This window comes from Oryx dammah, unplaced genomic scaffold, assembly GCF_014754425.2.
Source record: "Oryx dammah isolate SB20612 unplaced genomic scaffold, SCBI_Odam_1.1 HiC_scaffold_23, whole genome shotgun sequence".
Taxonomy (NCBI): domain Eukaryota; kingdom Metazoa; phylum Chordata; class Mammalia; order Artiodactyla; family Bovidae; genus Oryx; species Oryx dammah.
Window position 1 is genome coordinate 5,767,545 of NW_024070207.1, and position 23,009 is coordinate 5,790,553.

The window sequence follows — 23,009 nt, forward strand, 5'->3', positions numbered from 1 at the left end:
CTGATGCTTTTTGAAATGTGGTGTTGGAGAAGACTCTTGAGAGTCCCTTGGACTGCAAGGAGATTCCACCCTAAAGGAGATCAGTCCTGACGGTTCATTGGAAGGATTGATGTTGAAGCTGAAACTCTAATACTTTGGCCACCTCATGCGAAGAGCTGACTCATTGGAAAAGACCCTGATGCTGGGAAAGATTGAGGGCAGTAGGAGAAGGGGATGACAGAGGATGAGATGGTTGGATGGCATCACCGACTCAATGGATATGGGTTTGAGTAGACTCTGACAGTTGGTGATGGACAGGGAGGCCTGGCCTGCTGCTGTTTATAGGGTTGCAAAGAGTCGGGCATGACTGAGCAACTGAACTGAATTGAATTGATTGTGTTAGAAAGTGTTCTGGTTTCATTCTTCTACAAGTTGTTGACCAGTTTTCCCAGCACCACTTGTTAAAGAGATTGTCTTTTCTCCATTGTATATTCTTGCCTCCTTTGTCAAAGATAAGGTGTCCATAGGTGCATGGGTTTATCTCTGGGCTTTCTATTTTGTTCCATTGATCTATTCTTCTGTCTTTGTGCTAGTATCATGCTGTCTTGATGACTGTGGCTTTGTAGTAGAGCCTGAAGTCAGGCAGGTTGATTCCTCCAGTTCCATTCTTCTTTCTCAAGATTGCTGTGGCTATTCGAAGTTTTTTCTATTCCATACAAATTGTGAAATTATTTGTTCTAGTTCTCTAAAAAACACTGTTGGTATCTTGATAGGGATTGCATTGACTCTGTAGGTTACTTTGAATAGTATACTCATTTTCACTACATTTATTCTTCCGATCCATGAACATGGTATATTTCTCCATCTATTTGTGTCATCTTTGATTTCTTTCATCAGTGTTTTATAGTTTTCTATATATAGGTCTTTTGCTTCTTTAGGTAGATTTGTTCCTATGTATTTTATTCTTTTCACTGCAATGGTGAATGGAATTGTTTCCTTAATTTCTCTTTCTGTTTTCTCATTGTTAGTATATGGAATGCAAGGAATTTCTCTGTGTTAATTTTATATCCTGTGACTATACTATGTTCATTGATTGGCTCCAGTAATTTTCTGGTGGTGTCTTTAGGGCTTTCTATATAGAGGATCATGTATTCTGCAAACAGTGAGAGTTTTACTTCTTCTTTTCCAATCTGGATGCCTTAAAATTTTTTTTTTCTTCTCTGATTGCTGTAGCTGCCAAAACTTCCAAAACTATTTTGAATAGTAGTGGTGAGAGTAGGCACCCTTGTCTTGTTCCTGACTTTAGGGGAAATGCTTTCAGTTTTTCACCTTTGAGGATAATGTTTGCTGTGGGTTTATCATATGTGACTTTTATTATGTTGAGGTATGTTCCTTCTATGCCTGCTTTCTGGAGGGTTTTAATCATAAATGGATGTTGAATTTTGTCAAAGTCTTTCTCTGCATCTATTGAGATAATCATATGGTTTTTATATTTCAATTTGTTAATGTGGTGTATCACGTTGAGTGATTTGCAAATATTGAAGAATCCTTGCATCCCTGGGATAAAGCCCACTTGGTCAAGATGTATGATCTTTTTAATATGTTTTTGGATTCTGTTTGCTAGAATTGTGTTAAGGATTTTTGCATCTATGTTCATCAGTGATATTGGCCTGTAGTTTTTTTTTTTTTTTGGGGGGGGGCATATTTGTCTGGTTTTGGTATTAGGGTGAAGGTTTCCTGGTTAGAGAAACTTGTGTTGGTGTTCTGGTGAGTGGAGCTGGATCTCCTCTCTGGAGTGCAATGAAGTGTCCAGTAGTGAGTTTTGAGGTGTCTATGGGTTTTGTGTGACTTTTGGCCACGTATATTTTAATGCTCAGGGTTATGTTCCTGTGTTGCTGGAGAATTAATGTGATATGTCTTGCTCTGAAGTTTTCTGGCTCTTGGGTGGAGCTTCGTTTCAGTTTAGTTATGGAGGCTTTTGGATGAGCTCTTGTCAGTAATGTTCCCTGGAGTCAGAAGTTTTATGGTGTTCTCAAATTTTGGATTTAAGTGTCCTGCCTCTGGCTTTCAGTCTTATTCTTACAGTAGCCTCAAGACTTCTCCATCCATACAGCTCTGATGATAAAACTTCTAACTTAATGGTGAAAAGGTTCTCTACCGTGAGGGACACCCAGAGAGGTTCACAGAGTAAATGGAGAAGAGAAGAGGGAGAAGGGAGATAGAGGTGACCAGGAGGAGAAGAGAGGGAGTCCAAAGGGGAGAGAGAAATCTAGCCAGTAATCAATTCCCTATGTGCTCTCCACAGTCTGGAACACCTAGAGAGGTTCACAGAGTTACATAAAGAAGAGAAGAGGGAGGAAAGAAAAGGTGACCAGGATGAGACGAGGGGGAGAGACACCAAACTATCCAGTAATCAGTTCCCTAAGTGTTCTCTACAGCCCAGAACACCCAAAGTGATTCACAGCATTAAGTACAGAAGAGAAGGGGGAGGGAGGAGATAGAGATGACCTGGGGGAGAAAGAGAAGAGTCAAAAGGGGACAGAGCAATCAAGCCAGTAATCACATCCCTAAATAAGAATGGGTACTGAAAATTTGATTCTTAAAGGTACAAAATTGATAACAAATACCAAAAAGCAAAGCTTAAAAATCTAGAGTAGAGGTTAGACTCTCAAACACAATATTAAAAATATAAAAGTTAATCATAAACATTAGGAAAAATATATATGAAGTTTGCTTTAAAAATAGGGTCTTTTTTTGCAAGGTAATAGTAGGGTAAAAAATGAAAATTAAAGGAGTAAAAAAGAACTCAATTCTCCAGTGCTGTTGAGGGCCGTGTGGAGTCACTTCATTTTCAGATAGTTCCTTGTTCCAGCTTATACTTCTCAAGATTTATCGGCCCCTTCCAATGCTTAGTCAATGCTAACTACAGGATTTTAATCTGTTTCACCTGTCATTTCCAAAGCCATTCCCTATTATTTGTTTATTTTGGTTTCCTCTGTTTGCAAGTCTCTTCAGTGTCTAATTTTCACCCTGACACAAGAAGGAAAAGGTGGTCACTTATTTAGGCTCACTTGTTCAGTTGTGCTGTGGGGAGGGAGGAATTCTGAAAACAAATATCACTGGCATGTGTGGGGAGTACTCCCAGTGTATTGACCACACGGTTTGCCCCAGCCCACGGTGTGTGTACTTTCCTGGTCTACACTGCTCAGGCTCCAGGTTGCTCTACAGGGGGAATGTCCAAAGCAGCCCCTGGGTTTTGTGTACTTCCCAGGTCTAAGCTGCTAAGGTTTATGTTCTTGGGTACTCCACAAAGGCACAGAATCGATTGGGCATGCGTTTTGTGCCCTTCCCAGGTCTGAACATCTCAGGTGACTAGGTGCTTGGATAGTGCACTATCCCAGGTGGGTGGTGCATCTTAATCACCTTGCTGGTCCCAGCCTCTCAGTTTCCTGGGGGCACTGCGAGAGCACCATTTCAGGTGGGCCGTGTGTCTCCTCTGGGGATCTGATCTCTGGGTGCAATCCTCCTGCAGATGTCAACTGTCCAGGATCCCAGGAAGATTTGTTTAACATCTGGGAGCCTGCTCACAGTTTGGTGGAGGATGCCATCTGTGGTGCTGAGGTTGCCCCTCGCCTTCTGGCTCTGGCTGTCACCCTCCTGCCTCTCTGCCTCTGGCAGGGAGATGGGCCAGTCTGCAGTTGGCTAGCTCTACTCTGCTGCTGCTGCTGCTGCTGCTGCTAAGTCGATTCAGTCGTGTCTGACTCTGCGACCCCATAGACGGCAGCCCACCAGGCTCCCCCATCCTTGGGATTTTCCAGGGAAGAACTCTAGAGTGGGTTGCCATTTCCTTCGCCAATGCATGAAAGTGAAAGTGAAGTCGCTCAGTCGTGTCCAACTCTTCGGGACCCCATGGACTGCAGCCTACCAGGCTCCTCCATCCATGGGATTTTCCAGGCAAGAGTATATGGAGTGGGGTGCCATCGCCTTCTCCGAGCTCTCCTCTGGTATTTGGTTAATCCTTTGTTCTGTGAGCAGGCCCGGCTGTGCGTTAGCTTAGAGCTTTTCACAGGAAAGATCTGTCTCTCCCTCTCTTTTTGTTTTTTCCTCTCTCCCTCTGGCTATCCCACAGTTTCGGTTGCTGTCTCATGTTAGCTCCTTCAGATTGTTCTCAGGACATTCAGGCCAGATCCTTACCCTAAGCATGCAATCCACGCCTCCCTGTTCAGTCCCCGCTTGCTGGTGGCAGATGCGAGTGTCTGGGCTACTTCTGCCCTGGGAGTTGCGGTTAGGCACATATTCTGTTTTTTTTTTTTTTTTCCTCTCAGTTATGTTGCATTCTGAGATTCCAAAACTCCCCACAGACCCAAGAGTGAGAGGGTTTCCTGGTGTTTGGAAACTTCTCCTCCTTCATGACTCCCTTCCTGGGATGGTCTCCATCCCTAACTCTTTTGTCTCTCTTTTTGTTTTTAATATTTTGTCCTATCTCCTTTTGAAAAGAACATGCTGCCTTTCTGGGTGCCTGGTATTCCCCACCAGCATTCAGAAGTTCTTTTGTGGAAGTTGCTCAGCATTCAAATAATCTTTTGATGAATTTGTTGGGGATAAAGTGGTCTCCCCATCCTATTCCTCCACCATCTTAGGACCACCCCTCTACTTTAATAAAACTATTACACAAAAGCTCTGAGCGATCAAGCTTCATCACTGGCTCTGAATTGAATTCTTCTCCTCTGGAGGCCAAGAATCCTAGCATCTTTTGTGGTTCAGCAACAGACTTCTGGAAATGGTACACTTGATGCAGATACAATACATGGCTAAAAATTGTGTGTGTGTATATGTTTGGGTGTGGGAGTGTGTGTATATTTAGATGGGTAAGAGAGTGTCTAAAGAAGGCTAAGGAATTTCCAGGTGGTCACCCAATGAAATAACAGTGCTTAACAAAAATGGTAAAACTATTGCTATTTTTTCTTTTATAAATTTGCTCTTAGCGTATTTTAGGAACTATTTTGATCAATTGTTTCAGGGTACTTTGGGAGTCATATATGTGGAATAAGTGGAGGTGGGAGAGGTGCTAAAAGTACAAGATTACAGAGTGAGGTTTTTTTTTTTTTAATGTTTGAAAACTGATATTGATCCAACTTTACTCCAAAATAATCTAAAAGTATAATGTTTTCTCCTCCTGTGTATACTTATTAAAAAAAAAGTCTGTGCTGGAATCCAATGAGGTTTTCTTTCTCAGTGCAAACCCAGTCACTCATGTCTAAGAGATATATACACTCTTATACTTATCAAGGAAGACTTTATATAGGTTAGAATTGCAATTTACAAAGGAAGTAAACTTTATGAAATTATCTCCATGCAAACCACAGATTAAAAAGTTTCAGTTCCATAAATGCCATAGGCTGTTAATAGACTTCTTAGTCTATGCTTGATCATCAAATACATGTTTACTTCACTCTTGAACAGTCTTTACACTCTCTGATGTTTCATATTGTGATTCAGACTCTGTTATAGATGTTGGGCGGAGGGAGGGAGTGTGTGTAATTTCCTCAGTTCTGTCTTGTCATACAAAAATTTGAAGCGGCAGACACACCAGTGTTACAGCTCCATGTGACAGCTCAGATTTATTTAGAAATTACAGAAAAATACATCCTCGAGGCATGAGAGAATGCCAACCCAAAAGATGTGAAGAGAAGAGAGGCCTCCGGCCCAATTTTAGCTCCTCTTTTTATATGTTTTTTTCTCTTCCCCTTGGGCTTGCTCTATGTAAATTGGGCTAGCCAGGAGTGCTGTTTGTTTTACCTGAGGTCCTCACTCCTGTCCTTGGACCTTCCTTTGTTCTATTTTCATGGGCTTTTTCCCTTTCTTGTCTTTTAGCCACCACCGTTCCAGACTTTTTTTCTATTCTAACTACCTAACACGACCATACCAATGCATTGCAGCCACTTCATCAAGAAGGCAAGCTAAATAAATATTTGGGAACCATTAACTAGATTATTACTAATCATGTAGAGTGAACAAACAACAGATCAGCTGAAGCCTTTATTTTTAATCCATTGTTTTAGCATCATGCAAAATTAACAATGTGTGAAAGAGTTAACTATATATATTGTTGTTGTGGTTGCTGTTATTATTTTCTCTTATTTTTGGATAAAATGTTCCCTTTAGGGTCCCTATAATACTACTTCTAAATGTGATCTTCTCAAAATGATAGTGTAGATTACTTGCAGATATTAAATGACTGCTGTGGTATTCCACAGATGTATATTACCATAAGATGCTCAACATAGTATAACAACACATAAGAATAGTTTCAGAACAGTTATGCTGCATGCATTAACACTACAGTATTGACAATTCTACTCTAGAATTTGAAGTGAAAAACATATTTTCATTTATGGTATTATGAAAATAAACTAATAGACACCTATGAGGAAAATATTTTCTCATCAATCAATGAACAAGTTTTTTTTTTCCTTATAGTAAGTAGGGGACTAATTGATTTAATATGCATAAAGTGAGGACAGGAGGGAAGTTACATATATTTATCATGGGAGGCCTAATAATCTACTTTCAATCATTTTTGAGATGAAATACTTTTTCTTCCATGAATGAAACCCTGAGTTTTTACACATTATTTTAAACAACTATCTTTTTGACTCTTATATTTCTTCTTGAATCTCAGGTTACTATCATCTATGACCTCTTTATTTTCCAGAGAGATATTATATTAGCACAAGACAGGATAACTACTTAATTTCTGAGCCACCTAACTTTTCCATGTGTGCAGATTACACTGAAAAACCATGTGGTGCAGTAACTGATAATAAAATAAATGTGTATTCAGATCAAAATAAATTTTGTGAGAGGTTTCATATGAAAGAGAGGTTAATGAATTTCAAGAAAGAAATGGACTACATTGTTTTATCATTCAGTTCTAGTGAGGCTTGATTTCTTTTATTGGCTTTACTAATGATTATTGGTATTTGCCCTTTCTTTATCATAATAACTTATAATAAATGGAAACACAGGAGACATTTCCCATTAGCTGAGAAAGAGCAGGTTGACCGTGACATGTTCATGCTTGACCTGTCCCTCTACAACTTATTTAAGAAATAAATGAAGGTGATATAAAAGATAGCTCTGATCTGAAGAAGCAAGTTTGATTAGAAATTCATTTACTGGTTTGACTAGTAACTGTGCACAGCACAAATATAAGGCCTTTCCTAGATTAAATTTGGAACTACAAAATGAATTTATATGTGGCATGAGTGGTGCAGAATGTCTTATGAAAAGCTTTGAGGGAGGCAAGTCTTTTCTAAGAGCACTTAACACATCAGGACTTGGTATCACATTACATGGTAACAGTGAATGAAGCAATCTCTATGAGCAATACAAGTGTTACCTAAAAAAATTATAACTTTGTGAACAAGAAATAATTTCACAAAAGGGATAAATGCTGACTAACAAATAAATGTTATTAGTACTAGATTTTATGGGCTTCCCTAGTGGCTCAGCGGTAAAGAATCCACGTGCGATGCAGGACACGCAGGAGATGCAGATTTGATCTCCAGGAATATCCGCTGGAAAAGGGCATGGCAACCCACTCCAGTATTCTTGCCTGGAGAATCCCATGGACAGAGGAGCCTGGTGGGCTACAGTCCATAGTGTCGCAAACAGTGGACAAGACTGAAGTAACATAGCACACTAGAATTTATAGAGACCCCTTCTGAACAAAGCAAGTTTCTACAAGCTGGATCATTCCCTCCTTAATTCATCTCCCATACAGTGTCATTTTTCTTTCCTTTAAGGTCACATAACATTTTTCTGTACTTCTGTTAAGGCACTTGTGACTTTCTACTGTCTTATCTTCCTCCAATAGAATGGAAATTCTTTTAGGGATCTGACTTTTTCATCTTTGTATCCTGCACTGTTACTTGCATATCAGTTCAGTTCAGTTCAGTCGCTCAGTCATGTCCGACTCTTTGAGACCCCATGAATCTCTGCACACCAGGCCTCCCTGTCCATCACCAACTCTCTGAGTTCACTCAGACTCACATCCATCGAGTCAGTGATGCCATCCAGCCATCTCATCCTCGGTCGTCCCCTTCTCCTCCTGCCCCCAATCCCTCCCAGCATCAAAGTCTTGTCCAATGAGTCAACTCTTCGCATGAGGTGGCCAAAGTACTGGAGTTTCAGCTTTAGCATCATTCCTTCCAAGGAAATCCCAGGGCTGATCTCCTTCAGAATGGACTGGTTGGATCTCCTTGCAGTCCAAGGGACTCTCAAGAGTCTTCTCCAACACCACAGTTCAAAAGCATCAGTTCTTCGGTGCTCAGCTTTCTTCACAGTCCAACTCTCACATCCATACATGACCACTGGAAAAACCATAGCCTTGACTAGATGGACCTTTGCCAGACCTCTGCTTCAAGGAGTAAGTGTCTTTTAATTTCATGGCTGCAATCATCTGTGGTGATTTTGGAGCCCCCCAAAATAAAGTCTGACACTGTTTCCACTGTTTCACCATCTATTTGCCATGAAGTGATGGGACCAGATGCCATGATCTTCGTTTTCTGAATGTTGAGCTTCAAGCCAACTTTTTCACTCTCCTCTTTCACTTTCATCAAGAGGCTTTTTAGCTCCTCTTCACTTTCTGCCGTAAGGGTGGTGTCATCTGCATATCTGAGGTTATTGATATTTCTCCCAGCAATCTTGATTCCAGCTTGTGTTTCTTCCAGTCCAGCGTTTCTCATGATGTACTCTGCATAGAAGTTAAATAAACAGAGTGACAATATACAGCCTTGATGTATTCCTATTCCTATTTGCATATAGGAGGTGCTTAATAGTTGTGGGGTAAATAAATAACTCAGATGACCACAGATTCATTCATAGTAAATACTATTTATAGTATAGTTAGTACATTTATATAGTATATAGTATATTTATAAATAGTAAATACTATTATAAAGTTGATAATATAGTTTTCTATGTTTCAAGAAATAACCTTAAAAAGAAAAATAATTTTTTATTTAACAAGATTCTAATTGAGCTCCTGCAGTCTGCTATTTTAAAAGGAGCAGTGGCCATAAAGATGAATAAGACATAGTCTCATGCCTAAAGGAATGTGAATGTGCTAATCTCATACAAGGCACACTTTTGGGGGGAGGTGGTATTAAATCTACAAAGAGTTATTAAGAGAAGCCAAGGTTTTTGTTTTTGTTTTCGTTTTTTGGTGATTATAATGTTACTCAAAAGAATTTTTCGCAGAGGGAAACTATCTATCTAAAACTCATCCCACAGGGATGCCTCACTATTAGATTCAGAGAATGGATTAGTGGACATGACCACCTTTCAATTCCCTACCCTCCTTGAAGATCTTGTGTACTTACTGTGATAATGCAACTTAAATAGTGTTAACATGGATTCCATTTACACGTAATTTGCTTACTAGGAGTTGTCTCAACATCAACAACTATCAGTAGCTGACATGTCTAGTACAATCTCTATATACAAAATGAATCAAACATCTCATATTTATAGACTCAGATTATTTATGTATAAACACAATACTATTTATAGTTTTTATAGTTCCTTAACTTTGGGAATCAGTTCAGTTCAGATGCTCAGTCGTGTCCAACTCTTTGTGACCCCATGGACTGCAACACACCAGCCCCCCCTGTCCATCACCAATGCCCAGAGTTTATTCAAATTCATGTTCATTGAGTTGGTGATGCATTCCAACCATCTCATCTTCTGTCATCCCCTTCTCCTTTCACCTTCAATCTTTTCCAGCATCAGGAAGGCTCTTTTCAAATGAGTACGTTCTTCGCATCAGGTGGCCAAAGTATTGGCATTTCAGCTTAAGCATCAGTCGTTCCAGTGAATATTAAGGGCTGATTTCCTTTAGGAGGGACTGATTGGATCTCCTGGAAGTCCAAGGGACTCTCAAGAATCTTCTCCAACACCACAGTTTAAAACCATCAATTTTTTGGTGATCAACTTTCTTTATAGTCCAACTCTTACATCCATACATGACTACTGGAAAACCCATAGCCTTGACTAGATGGATCTTTGTCGGCAAAGTAATATCTCTGCTTTTTAATATGCTGTATGCTGCTGCTGCTGCTGCTGCTAAGCTGCTTCAGCCGTGTCCGACTCTGTGTGACCCCATAGACGGCAGCCCATCAGGCTCCACCGTCCCTGGGATTCTCCAGGCAAGAACACTGGAGTGGGTTGCTGTATAGGTTGGTCATAAATTATCTTCCAAGCAGCAAGTGTCTTTTAATTTCATGGCTGCAGTCAGCATCTGTGGTGATTTTAGAGCCCCCAAAAACAAAGTCAACATTTTCACTCTCCTCTTTCACCCCTCTAGAGAGGCTCTTTAGTTTTTCTTCACTTTCTGTCATAAGGGTTGTGTCATCTGTACATCTGAGGTTATTTCTCCTGGCAATCTTAATTGCAGCTTGTACTTCATCCAGCCCAGCATTTCTCATAATGTACTCTGCATATAAGTTAAATAAGCAGGGTGACAATATACAGCCTTGATATACTGCTTTCCTGATTTGGAACCAGTCTGTTGTTCCATGTCCAGTTCTAACTGTTGCTTCCTGACCTGCATACAGGTTTCTCAAGAGGCAGGTTGGGTGGTCTGGTATTCCCAACTCTTTCAGAATTTTCCACAGTTTATTGTGATCCACACAGTCAAAAGCTTTGGCATAGTCAATAAAGTAGAAATAGATGTTTTTCTGGAACTCTCTTGCTTTTTTGATGATCTAACAGATGTTGGCAATTTGATCTCTGGTTCCTCTGCCTTTTCAAAATCTAGCTTGAACATCTGGAAGTTCACAGTTCACTTACTGTTGAAGCCTGGCTTGGAGAATTTTGAGCATTACTTTACTAGCATGTGAGATGAGTGCAATTGTGTGGTAGTTTGAGCATTCTTTAGCATTGCCTTTCTTAGGGATTGGAGTGAAAACTGATATTTTCCAGTCCTGTGGACACTGCTGAGTTTTCCAAATTTGCTGACATATTGAGTGCAGAACTTTCACAGCATCATCTTTTAGGATTTGAAATAAGTCAAGTGGAATTCCATTACCCCTACTAGCTTTGTTCATAGTGATGCTTCCTAAGGCCCACTTGAATTCCCATTCCAGGATGTCTGACTCTAGGTGGCTGATCACACCATCATGATTATCTGGGTTGTGAAGATCTTTTTCGTATAGTTCTTCTGTGTATTCTTGCCACCTCTTAATATCTTCTGCTTCTTTTAGATCTGTACCATTTCTGTCCTTTTTTGAGCCCATCTTTGCATGAAATGTTCCCTTGGTAACTCTAATTTTCTTGAGGTGATTGCTAGGCTTTCCCATTCTATTGTTTTCCTCTATTTCTTTGCACTGATCACTGAGGAAGGCTTTCTTATCTCTCCTTGCTGTTCTTTGGAATTCTTCATTCAAATGGCCATATCTTTCATTTTCTCCTTTGTTTTTTGGTTCTCTTCTTTCACAGCTATTTGTAAGGCCTCCTTGGATAGCCGTTTTGTTTTTTTTGCATTTCTTTTTCTTGGGGATGGTCTTGATCTCTGTCTCTTGTACAATGTCACAAACCTCCATTCATAGTTCTTCTGGCACTCTGTCTATCAGATCTAATTCCTTGAATCTATTTCTCACTTCCACTGGATAATCATAAGGGGTTTGATTTAGATCATACCTGAATAGTCTAGTGGTTTCCCTACTTTCTTCAGTTCAGGTCTGAATTTTGCAATAAGGAGTTAATGATGTGAGCCACAGTCAGCTCCTGGTCTTGTTTTGGAGGGCTGTATAGAGCTTCTCCAACTTTTGCTGCAAAGAATATAATCAATCTGATTTCAGTATTGACCATCTGGTGATGTTCATGTGTAGAGTCTTCTCTTGTGTTGTTGGAAGAGGGTGTTTGCTATGACCAGAGCATTCTCTTTGCAAAATTCTATTAGCCTTTTCCCTGCTTCATTCTGTACTCCAAGGCCAAATTTGCCTGTTACTCCAGGTGTTTCTTGACTTCCTACTTTTGCATTCCAGTCTCCCATAATGAAAAGGACAGTTTGGGGGTTGTTAGTTCTAGAAGGTCTTATAGGTCTTCATAGAATCATTCAACTTCAGCTTCTTCAGCATTGTTGGTCGGGGCATAGACTTGGATTACTGTGATATTGAATGGTTTGCCTTGGAGATGAACAGAAATCATTCTGTCATTTTTGACGTTGCATCAAAGTACTGCATTTAGGGCTTTTTTTGATGACTGATGGCTACTCCATTTCTTCTAAGAGATTCTTGTCCATAGTAGTAGATATAATGGTCATCTGAGTTAAATTCACCGACTGTAGGGAATGTGTCAGAGAAAGCAATGGCACCCGCTTCAGTACTCTTGCCTGAAAAATCCCATGGATGGAGGAGCCTGGAAGGCTGCAGTCCACGGGGTCGCTGAAGGTTGGACACAACTGAGCGACTTCACTTTCAATTTTCACTTTCCACTATCATGCATTGGAGAAGGAAATGACAACCCACTCTAGTGTTCTTGCCTGGAGAATCCCAGGGATGGGGGAGCCTGGTGGGCTACCATCTATGGGGTTGCACAGAATCGGACATGACTGAAGTGATTTAGCAGCAGGGAATGTGTAAGTGACCCTTAAAATTTGAAGTATAATATATAACATATAATATATAATAGATGAGTGTTCTTGTATAAATTTGTAAAATTTAGTCTCTAGTTAAATGACTTTTTTTTAAGTTGTTCTTTTGGTGAGATGGAAACTCCTCAGAATATTTAATAGAAGATAATTGTTGAAAAGTTTTATTTTCTTAAGTGGGAGATATGGATAGCTCACAAGATGAATTCCCATTACTTTCCCTTTCATCACAGTTGATTATTTCATCCAATAGACTACTCAAGATTTTGAATATTATTTACAATGTTCTTTAAAATAGGGTTCAGTACTTTCTCCTTTTCCCATTTATCACCTTACATTTGATGAAATATTAAATCAGAGTGAGTTTAAAATAATTTTTATATCAAAACCAATACAATATTGTAAAGTAATTAACCTCCAATTTAAATAAATACATTTATATTAAAAATAAAAATAAATTAATTAAAAAATAAATAAACAAAACAAAAAAATAATTTTCTCCTAACATATATGAATTTATTAAGAATTTGGGAAGTACCCAACTAATATGAATTGACTTTTAAGAAAATTTGTTTTAGTTTGGGTTACAATACCAAAATATCATAAAGTGTGTGGTTTATAAACAACAGAAATTAATTTTTCACAGTTCTAGAGGCTGTAAATTCAAAGTTAGCATGCCAGCATGGTCTGGTTCTTGTGATAGTCAGTCCTCTTCTGGGTTGCAGATTGCCAACTCACATCGCAGAAATAGGGCAAGAACTCTCTAGGTCTTCTTTTATAAGGGCACTAATCCCATTGATGAGGAATCCATCCTTTTGATCAAATTATCATCAAAAGCTTCTATCTCCTAATATAATCACATTGGGGGTCATTATTTCAATATACGAATTTTGTGGGGACAGAAGCATTCAGCCTATAATAAATTTTCCTAACAAAAATCTGAGATACATTTTACAACAGTGCCATTTGTCTCCAAATTATTAATGCAATAATGCTATGCAGAGAGTTGTCACTGGTAATAATAATAAGCAATAACAATATCATTTACATAGCTACTTTCATTTTGAACATTCTGAAAATATCCTATAAAAGTATCATTTCTGGTCTGTAACTATCTCTGGGGAAAACTTGGATGCTATTTAACAGCTGGCTATCAGTTAGAGACAGAAAGTGAAGAACATGTTTCCCAGCAGAAACTGGTGGATATACAACATAATTACCTAATTTAGAATTGGTTTAGCAAAGTGGAGCTAATTAATGTCCATATCCTTGAAAAAGTGGTACTGGATAGTTAGTGAGTATAAACTGATCAGGACTTCAATTGTTCATCTTAGCTAAAAGACAAAACTTCTTAAAAGTGTCTTTGCAAATGCTGATTCAGTGCTGCCTGAACACTGAGTTGTGGTGTGCAGCAATCAAGAGATGTGATAATTTCTTAGCTGGAAATATAATGTACAAACACACACATGCACAGGGATATAAAATGTCTGTGAATTTACTGAGTGAATTTGCAAATATAGTAATATGTCCTAACACCAAATGCCAACTGTTAATTTTAATATGCAGCTTCATTTCTTCTTGATACAATAGTGCAGGTGTACCCTATTACATGGGATTCACCAATGAGAAATTCACCATAACAGAAAAGTAGGAAACAAATTCAATATATGCTTCCAGAAACCTCACATGAACAGAAACTTGCCAGCAGACAAACAGCTTCCAGGGGCAGATACAAAATGAGATCTCCAGTTGTCTGTACCTTGCCACAGAAACAGCAGGATGTGACCAGCTGCTACTCGTATCTCCCACAGCCTAATCTTGGATGAGCCATAAAATCTAGGCTGTGGCAGTAGGGGATAAGAAGTTGCCTGCATGAGGCAAGCATCTGAAAGTAAAGCAAGGTGGAAAGAGCAGGGCTTCCTGCATCCCATGACTGAATTAAGCCATGGCTTCAGGCAGGTGGCAGATGTTCTGAGTTAGTGGAGTAACTATACCCTTCTTGTGCTATAATCACCTAGAGGCAGGAACAGGAGAAAAAAAAAAAGAATTGAGAACACATTCCTTACATTATTATAGAGATTGATGGAAAAAGATCACTTGTTTATAGATATTTGCCTTCATGAGCAAATTTTCTGGGTGGTAATTATTAGTTAAATCAAATAGTGCAAAATTATGGTATGATCTGCTAGTAATTAAATGGTTAAGTATTGGAAAGGGAACAATAATAACAGAAATCTTGAATTTTTTAATATAAATTTATTTATTTTAATTGGAGGTTAATTACTTTACAATATTGTATTGGTTTTGCCATACATCAACATGAATCTGCCACAGGTATACATGTGTTCCCCATCCTGAACCCCCCTCCCTCCTTCCTCCCCATACCATCCCCTCTGGGTTGTCCCAGTGCACCAGCCCCAAGCATCCAGTATCATGCATCGAACCTGGACTGGTGATTCGTTTCATATATGAAATCTTGAATATTTAATAAAATAGTTCAGGGGAAAAATACCACTTGAATAGTTCAGCTGGATAACATTTGGTATGGATTACTCATGTCTATTTCTAGGGATATCTTGAGGCTAACATTGGAGGATGTGGCTATATCTATCTTCCCAACTCCCAGCCTGTCAAGTTAATTAATAACAATTGTAAATCCTTAGGATTGGATGTGGAGTAAGACCAATTTCCTACACTCGTTTTGAAGAGTAAAACCTAGGATCAGTGTGGTAAGCTTATCTGACAGTTTTAGGCATGGGGGGTGGGGTGCACTTTACATAAGCGCCATTCCATATAATAATGAACATCTCTCTTGGCCTTTTTTTTTTTTTTAATTTAATCTGTGTGTGTGTGGGTGTGTGTGTGTGCATTAGTCACTCAGTCATGTCCGATTTTTCCCCATGGACTGTAGCCTGCCAGGCTCCTCTGTACACAGAAACTCCAGGCAAGAATACTGGAGTGGGTAGCCATCCTCTCTCCAGAGGACGTTCCAGACCCAGGGAATGATCTTCCTAAACCAGGGATGGAACCTGGGTCTCCTGCATTGCAAGCAGAATCTATACCATCTGAGCCACCAGGGAAGCCCCAAAATTATGTTAAAGAAAAAATTTCTAAAATAAATAAGGTGTTCCCTTAACTCCTTAAACAAAATATCCATTATATAGGTCAATAGGATTATTTAAATGACTTCTGATTATTAAAAATAATGATCATTTTGTGTTGAAAAAGAGTGATGCTCTCAGATGTTATGGAGGTTGTGGGTCGTTGGCCCAATTGGTCATCCTTTCACCAAATTTCTAATTTATTATTATTGTTGCATTTTACATTAAGACACAAAGTAATAAAGCCTATGATAATCTGATACAGATAGAGATGGGACATTATATCATGAGCTTAATAATAAATATTTCAGTTTCTTATCTGCTTCTTGGTAATGTTCTGGATAGCTGAAAACTTCAAAGTCCAGTTTCTAAATAAAAACGACTTACAGTTCACAGTTCATTGTAAAAAGTGATCAGGAAACAGTCATAGTGACCAAGATGGGTGGAAAGAATTTTCAGAAAGGAAAACCTCAATGCCAAACATAAGAAAGAAAGTCAGTCTCAACCCTCAGTAAAATTGTTCTAAATAATGGTTTCTTTATAAATAACCTTACTGATATAAATCTTAACATTAAGGTTGTAAGTAATAACCTGCTTTTTGACAACAATCTTAATAATTCCAAGGTAGCCATTTAACTTTTTTTAAAGTTGTGATTGACCAAACCTTCTCTCATACTTTCAGCCCTGATTGGTATCTTTGTATGATCAACTTTATTAATTCTAGATTGGATCAGTGAAACTAACAGAATAAGTGTAATGAATATTTTCAAGTATTTAAGATCAGATATCATGTCCAATATGAATTTCTTTTTCCTCCACTGAAATCATCTGAAGTTGCCTCATGTATTTCTAAAATGATATTGTTTCAAGTCTTCCAGTTACTCCTTTGTCAGCATGCTGCATTTTCTTAATGGGCATTCAAAACGGGGTGCAATGGTCTGGTTGTAATCTTGCCAATGTAGACAAAGATTATGTGCTACTTTATCTAAACTACAATGCTTTTCTAGTGCTTTTGCACTCATGCTGCTGCTGCTGCTAACTTGCTTCAGTTGTCTCTGACTGTGCAACCTCCATAGACGGCAACCCACCAGGCTCCCCCATCTCTGGGATTCTCAAGGCAAGAACACTGGAGTGGGTTGCCATTTACTTCTCCAATGCATGAAAGTGAAAAGTGAAAGTGAAGTCACTCAGTCATGTCTGACTCTTTGCGACCCCATGGACTGCAGCCTTCCAGGCTCCTCCATCCATGGGATTTTCCAGGCAAGAGTACTTACTGGAGTGGGTTGCAATTGCACTCATAGCACACTGTATTTTCTTCTATGATCTTTTTGGTATTTTAGATATTTAAAATCTGATATGTAAAAGAGTGTTTTTCACAAAATTTCATATTTTAAAATGGTAATTATCAAACATGGTGAGTACTATGAATGATAGGATGATAGGATGGTTTGTTTTCCTAACAGGTGCTTTTCCAACCGTTTCTACTAAGGAACTTTTTGGAAAGTTTGCCTAAAGTTCCTGGTTGCAATTTTAATATAATTTTATTTTTAGGATCCTTGAATGGATGCCAAAATACTCAAAAGTAAGTTCCATTATAGGCAAGCTATAATTAGATAATTGGATCATTAGTAAAACTGATTTTTGCCAATATGATGTTCTGGAAACTAGGAGTTCAACTACAGTTTACCCTTGAAAAACATGGGTTTGAACCGCATGGATCCATTTGTGTGCAGATTTTTTCAATATTAAATTCTTCAGTATTACATAAGCCATGGTAAGTTGAATCTGTGGATGAAGAACCAAAGACACAGAAGAATCTTAGAAACAGAAGGCCAACTATAAATTATATGTGAATTTTCAACTGCATGGAGGATTCATGCCCCTAACCCTTGCATCATTCAAGGGTCAGTTGTACTTATCTCAGGGCACCATTCTTCTCCCTGGTGGCTCAGATGGTAAAGAATCTTCCTGCAATGCAGGAGACCCAGGTTTGATCCTTCGGTTGGGAAGATCCCCTGGAGAAGGGAATGGCTACCCACTCCAGTGGCCAATTCTTGCCTGGAGAATTCCATGTAAAGGGGACCCTAGTGGCCTACAGTTCATGGGGTTCCAAAGAATCAGACACGACTGAGTGACTAACACTTTCATTACACTGTCAAACTTACATTCACTTTATTGGCAGCTTTATTATGCTTTTGTAATATTTTGAACTGCCTGTCCATTAATAATCTTAGAATCTTAAAAACATTTAAAATTTATTTTCCACTGCAATAAGAACACAACATGAGATCTATCTTTTTTTACCTTTAAAAATGAGCTTTAATCCTCTTTTAAAAAAATTGAAGTCTGCAATACAGTCTTGTTAACTGTAGGCAAAATATTATATGGTATACAGTACTATAGGCACAGTAGATCTTTAGAACTCACTCATTTTGTGTAACTGAAATTTTATACTCACTGAAGAGCAATTTCTCCCTTCTTCTTGTACCTGGCAACCACCTTTCTATTTTCTCTTTCTATGAGCTTGATCATTTTAGATATTTAATGTACATGGAGTCACACAATACCTGTTCATCTGCAACTGGATTATTTCAGGTAGCATAATATCCTCAAGATTCACCCATGTTGTCACATATGGCAGGATTTTCTTCTTTTTTTTAAAGACTGAATAATATTCCATTGTGTTTACCACATTTTTATCCATTCATCCATAGGTGAACACATAGATTGTTTCCATATCTTGGCTATTGTAAATAATGCTGCAATGATATGCAAGTCTGAATATCTCTTTGAGATCCTAATTTCAATTCTTTTGGATCTATGCCTCAAAGTGGTATTGCTGGGTCATATAGTAGTTTTACTTTTTATTTTTTGAGGAACTGCCATGCTATTTTCCATAGTGGCATCACCATTTTATATTCCTATAACAAGGTATAATTTCTCCATATCCTTACCCACACTTGTTATCTTTTGTCTTTTTGAGTAAAGACCTTCTAAGAGGTATAAAGTAACATTTACTTCTAGGTGATCCAATTTGTGTGCAGATAATTGTTCATAGTAGTCTCTCACGATCCTTTATATACTATGATACAGGTTTTAATGTCTCCTCTTGTATTTCTGATACCATTTATTTATACCAGCTCTCTTTCTCAGCCTACACAGAAGTTTGTCAATTTTCTTTATCTTTTCAAAATACCAACTCAATTTGTTGATCTTTTTTCATTGTTTGTCTATTTCTGTCTGTTATCATTTTTCCCTTTTCTTATGTTAACTTTGTTGTTGTTCAATTGCTAAGTCATGTCCAACTCTTTGCAACCCCATGGACTGCAGCGCACCAGGCTTCCCTGTCCTCCATGATCTCCCAGAGTTTGCTCAAGTTCATGTCCATAGAGTCGGTGATGCTATGTAACATCTCATCCTCTGCCACCCTCTTTTCTTTTGCCTTCAATCTTTCCCAGCATCAAGGTCTTTTCCAATGAGATGGCTCTTCACACCAGGTAGCCAAAGTATTAGAGCATCAGCTTTAACATCAATCTTTCCAATGAATATTCAGGGTTGATTTCCTTTAGGATTGACTGCTAATTTGGGCCTAGTTTATTCCTCTCTTTCTAGCTGCTTGTATAAAGTTAGATTGCTTATTTGAGATCTTCCTTTTTAGTTAATGTAGGCATTTAGAGTCTCTGGGTGTTAAGACTGGCTAGCAGGTGCCCATAGAGTGGTGGTGGTACTGGTGTCTGATACATGAGCACCCATGGACAGTGATGGAGCTGGGGTCTCTAGTGCAGGTGTATGTGGTGAGATAGTAACTATGGAATTTAGAGTGCTGGCTAGTTCATAGCAGTGATGGCTCGAGTGTGTGAAATGTGGGTACATGGAATGAGCTCTGGGGCCAAGTCTGGAGGGCAGATTCACATGAAGCTGCTATAGCTGTGGGGTCTGGAACCTGTGAAGGGTTGAGGGTAGCAACCCTTGTCCCAGTATGGTACATCAATATTTCCTTCTGTGCGGTTAGGCAGTGCACCAGGGATAGTCCATGGTGGAAATGGCTGTTGGATAACTCAGTGGTTAAATTTGCCAGTGTCCTCTGCAGATCAGTCTGCTGGGATTCATGCCAATGAACATTATGGGGTCCTCTACTTTGAAAGCCATAAGGAATCTGCAGCTGTTATTGAGGTCTTCAGTAGCAAATTATGCTGGAGTCCTTCACAGAGCAGGCAACTGGGGAGTGTAATAGCACCCATTATGTGGCTGATACTGATAGCCATGGCCTTCTTTGTTCCCAGATGTTCCCAAATGTCTTAGCTAAACTGGTCTCTCCAGCAATCCTTTCCATGTAATTATTCTCCATTTTTTGCTCCACTGTGTTTCTGTATGTTCTTCACTGGAAATTTGAGCTTCCCCCAGGGCCATTTCCTTTATGGATAGCCATTTGCTTTTGTTGTTGTTGCTGAAAATGAAAACTGGTATCTCTTAACCTGCCATCTTTTTGATGTCTCCAGAGTCTTTTTTAAAAAAATTATATGTTAAACCCAGTCTTCAACAGTACATGAATCATGAACTTCCAGATGTTCAAGCTGGATTTAGAAAAGGGAGAGGAACCAGAGATCAAATTGCCAACATTCATTGGATCATCAAAAAAGTGAGAGAGTTCCAGAAAAACATCTACTTTTGCTTTATTGACTATACCAAAGCCTTTGACTGTGTGGATCACAACAAACTGGAAAATTCTTAAAGAGATGGGAATACCAGACCACCTTATCTGCCTCCTGAGAAATCTGAATGCAAGGCAAGAAGCAACGATTAGAACTGTACGCAGAACAAAAGACTGGTTTCAAATCGGGAAAGGAGTATGTTAAGGCTGTCATTCTGCTTATTGAACTTATATGCAGAGTGCATCCTGAGAAATGGTGGGCTGGATGAAGCACAAGCTGGAATCAAGATTGCCAGGAGAAATAACCTCAGATGTGCAGATAACACCATGCTTATGGCAGAAAGCAAAGAAGAACTAAAGAGTCTCTTGAAGAAAGTGAAAGAGGAGAGTGAAAAAGTTGGCTTAAAACTCAACATTCAGAAAACTAAGATCATGGTATCTGGTCCCATCACTTCATGACAAATAGATGGGGAAACAGTGGAAACAGTGACAGACTTTATTTCTTTGGGCTCCAAAGTCACAGCAGATGCTGACTGCAGCCATGAAATTAAAAGATGCTTGCTCCTTGGAAGAAAAGTTATGACCAACATAGACAGCTTATTAAAAAGCAGAGGCATTACTTAGCCAACAAAGGTCCGTCTAGTCAAGGCTATGATTTTTCCAGTAGTCATGTATGGATGTGAGTTGGACTATAAAGAAAGCTGAGTGCCGAAGAACTGATGCTTTTGAACTCTGTTGGAGAAGACTCTTGAGAGTCCCTTGGACTGCAAGGAGATCCAACCAGTCCATCCTAAAGGAGATCAGTCCTGGGTGTTCATTGGAAGGACTGATGCTGTAGCTGAAACTAATACTTTGGCCATCTGATGCGAAGAACAGATTCATTTGAAAATACCTTGATGCTGGGAAAGATTGAAGGTGGGAGGAGAAGGGGACAACAGAGGATGAGATGGTTGGATGGCATCACCGGCTCAATGGACATAAGTTTGAGTAAACTCTGGGAGTTGGTGATGGACAAGGAGGCCTGGCATGCTGCTGTCCATGGGGTCGCAAAGGGTCAGAAGTGACTGAGCGACTGAACTGAACTGAATCCCAGTCTGCTCTAAAATTAGACTTTTTGCTATATTTGATGAATTTATGGTGTGTCTGGAACCAAGTACTCATTAGATCTGGCTTGTTAACCCAGACCATCAATAATGTGTTGAGATCACTTTCTGTTTTCTTTCTTCCATGAATTTGATCTGAACATTATTTATGTGCTCATCATGGTCATTGATTCTTAAACATTTATTGACTATCTAATTATTGCAAACACAAAGATGGAAAATATGAAATGTTTGGCATCACAGTATTCATAGACTGGGGAAACCATCCCTAAATATAGAAATCAGAGCAGGATGAAGGACAGATTCCTGTGGTGTTTCACTATAGAGCTTTCTGTAAGTTGGTATTTGCTCACTTAATTGGTACACTTATAGTATTTTTTTTTCACCAGCTCTGAATCAACTTCAGTATCCTAAAACCAAATCCTACATTTTGGTCCATCTTATGCACAAAGATAATGTGAGAACATGTCATAGTCCTTGGAAAAATCCATATACACTATCTGTAGCATTCTCCTGATTTAGTAAAACTTGAGGGGAATGGGAGATAGAACAGATGGCAAGGAGGGTCCAAGTGATGTGTTATCTGTTTTCATCTGAAAGCTAGTGGGGTGGAATGGCAGAATAGGTAGTTTGGAAAGATGAACAGAGTGTGGGAAGGAGATAATAAAGTGAGGAACAACAAGAGAAAGAACCAAAGTTATATGAAGAGCAAAATGTGTGGTTGTGAACTCTTTTGGCCTCTGGATAAATGCTGCCAAATAGGAAACATTTTCCATGTGCCTGACCAGAAGACACAGCTGCATGCTGCTTTTCATTTTAGTTATATTTCTAAAAGCTATGGTTTGATTTTCAGAAATGCTGTCCTTTTACATTTTATGCATGATGCAGTGAATTGCAATGTTCATGTCAGATAGCATCAATCTGAGAAGAGGACAGTGCACCTTCAAGAAAGGGAGTCATTTTCTTCCACATGTTTTCCTTTTTGTTTATCAGCATGAGAATGTATGTAACTGTGTGAGTGGAGTTAAGCATTTTGATCAAAGGTATCTTTTTCAAAAATAAAAACAGAAAATTAATGCAAATTAAAAAAAAATAAAAGGAGGGTTACCTTTGAAGGCATAATCCTAAGGTATTTTGACAGAGTCACCCAAACAATCTAGAAAGAAAAATTGCCTATTTGGTGCTGCTTTAATGAGTCTCAGAACATTAAACATCTGTGGTATGATGAAAATACACACACACACACAGATATGAGCAGGACACTTGGATTCCAGTCCTGGTTTTCTGTATATTATGGGCAATTCACTTATCTTCTCTAAATGAGATCCTCCTTCTGACAAATAAGAGGGTTAGACATCATTTCAAATGTACATTTAACCTTAATTTTATTCTGCACACAGCAAGCAAAATGCTCTGAAAGTTCATAATAAAACTCTCTTGTGTATTCTTAAAATGGAATGGCATAAATTTGAGCCCATCTTAAAATAAGACTTAAAAAAAAGAAAAAAATTTATTATTAA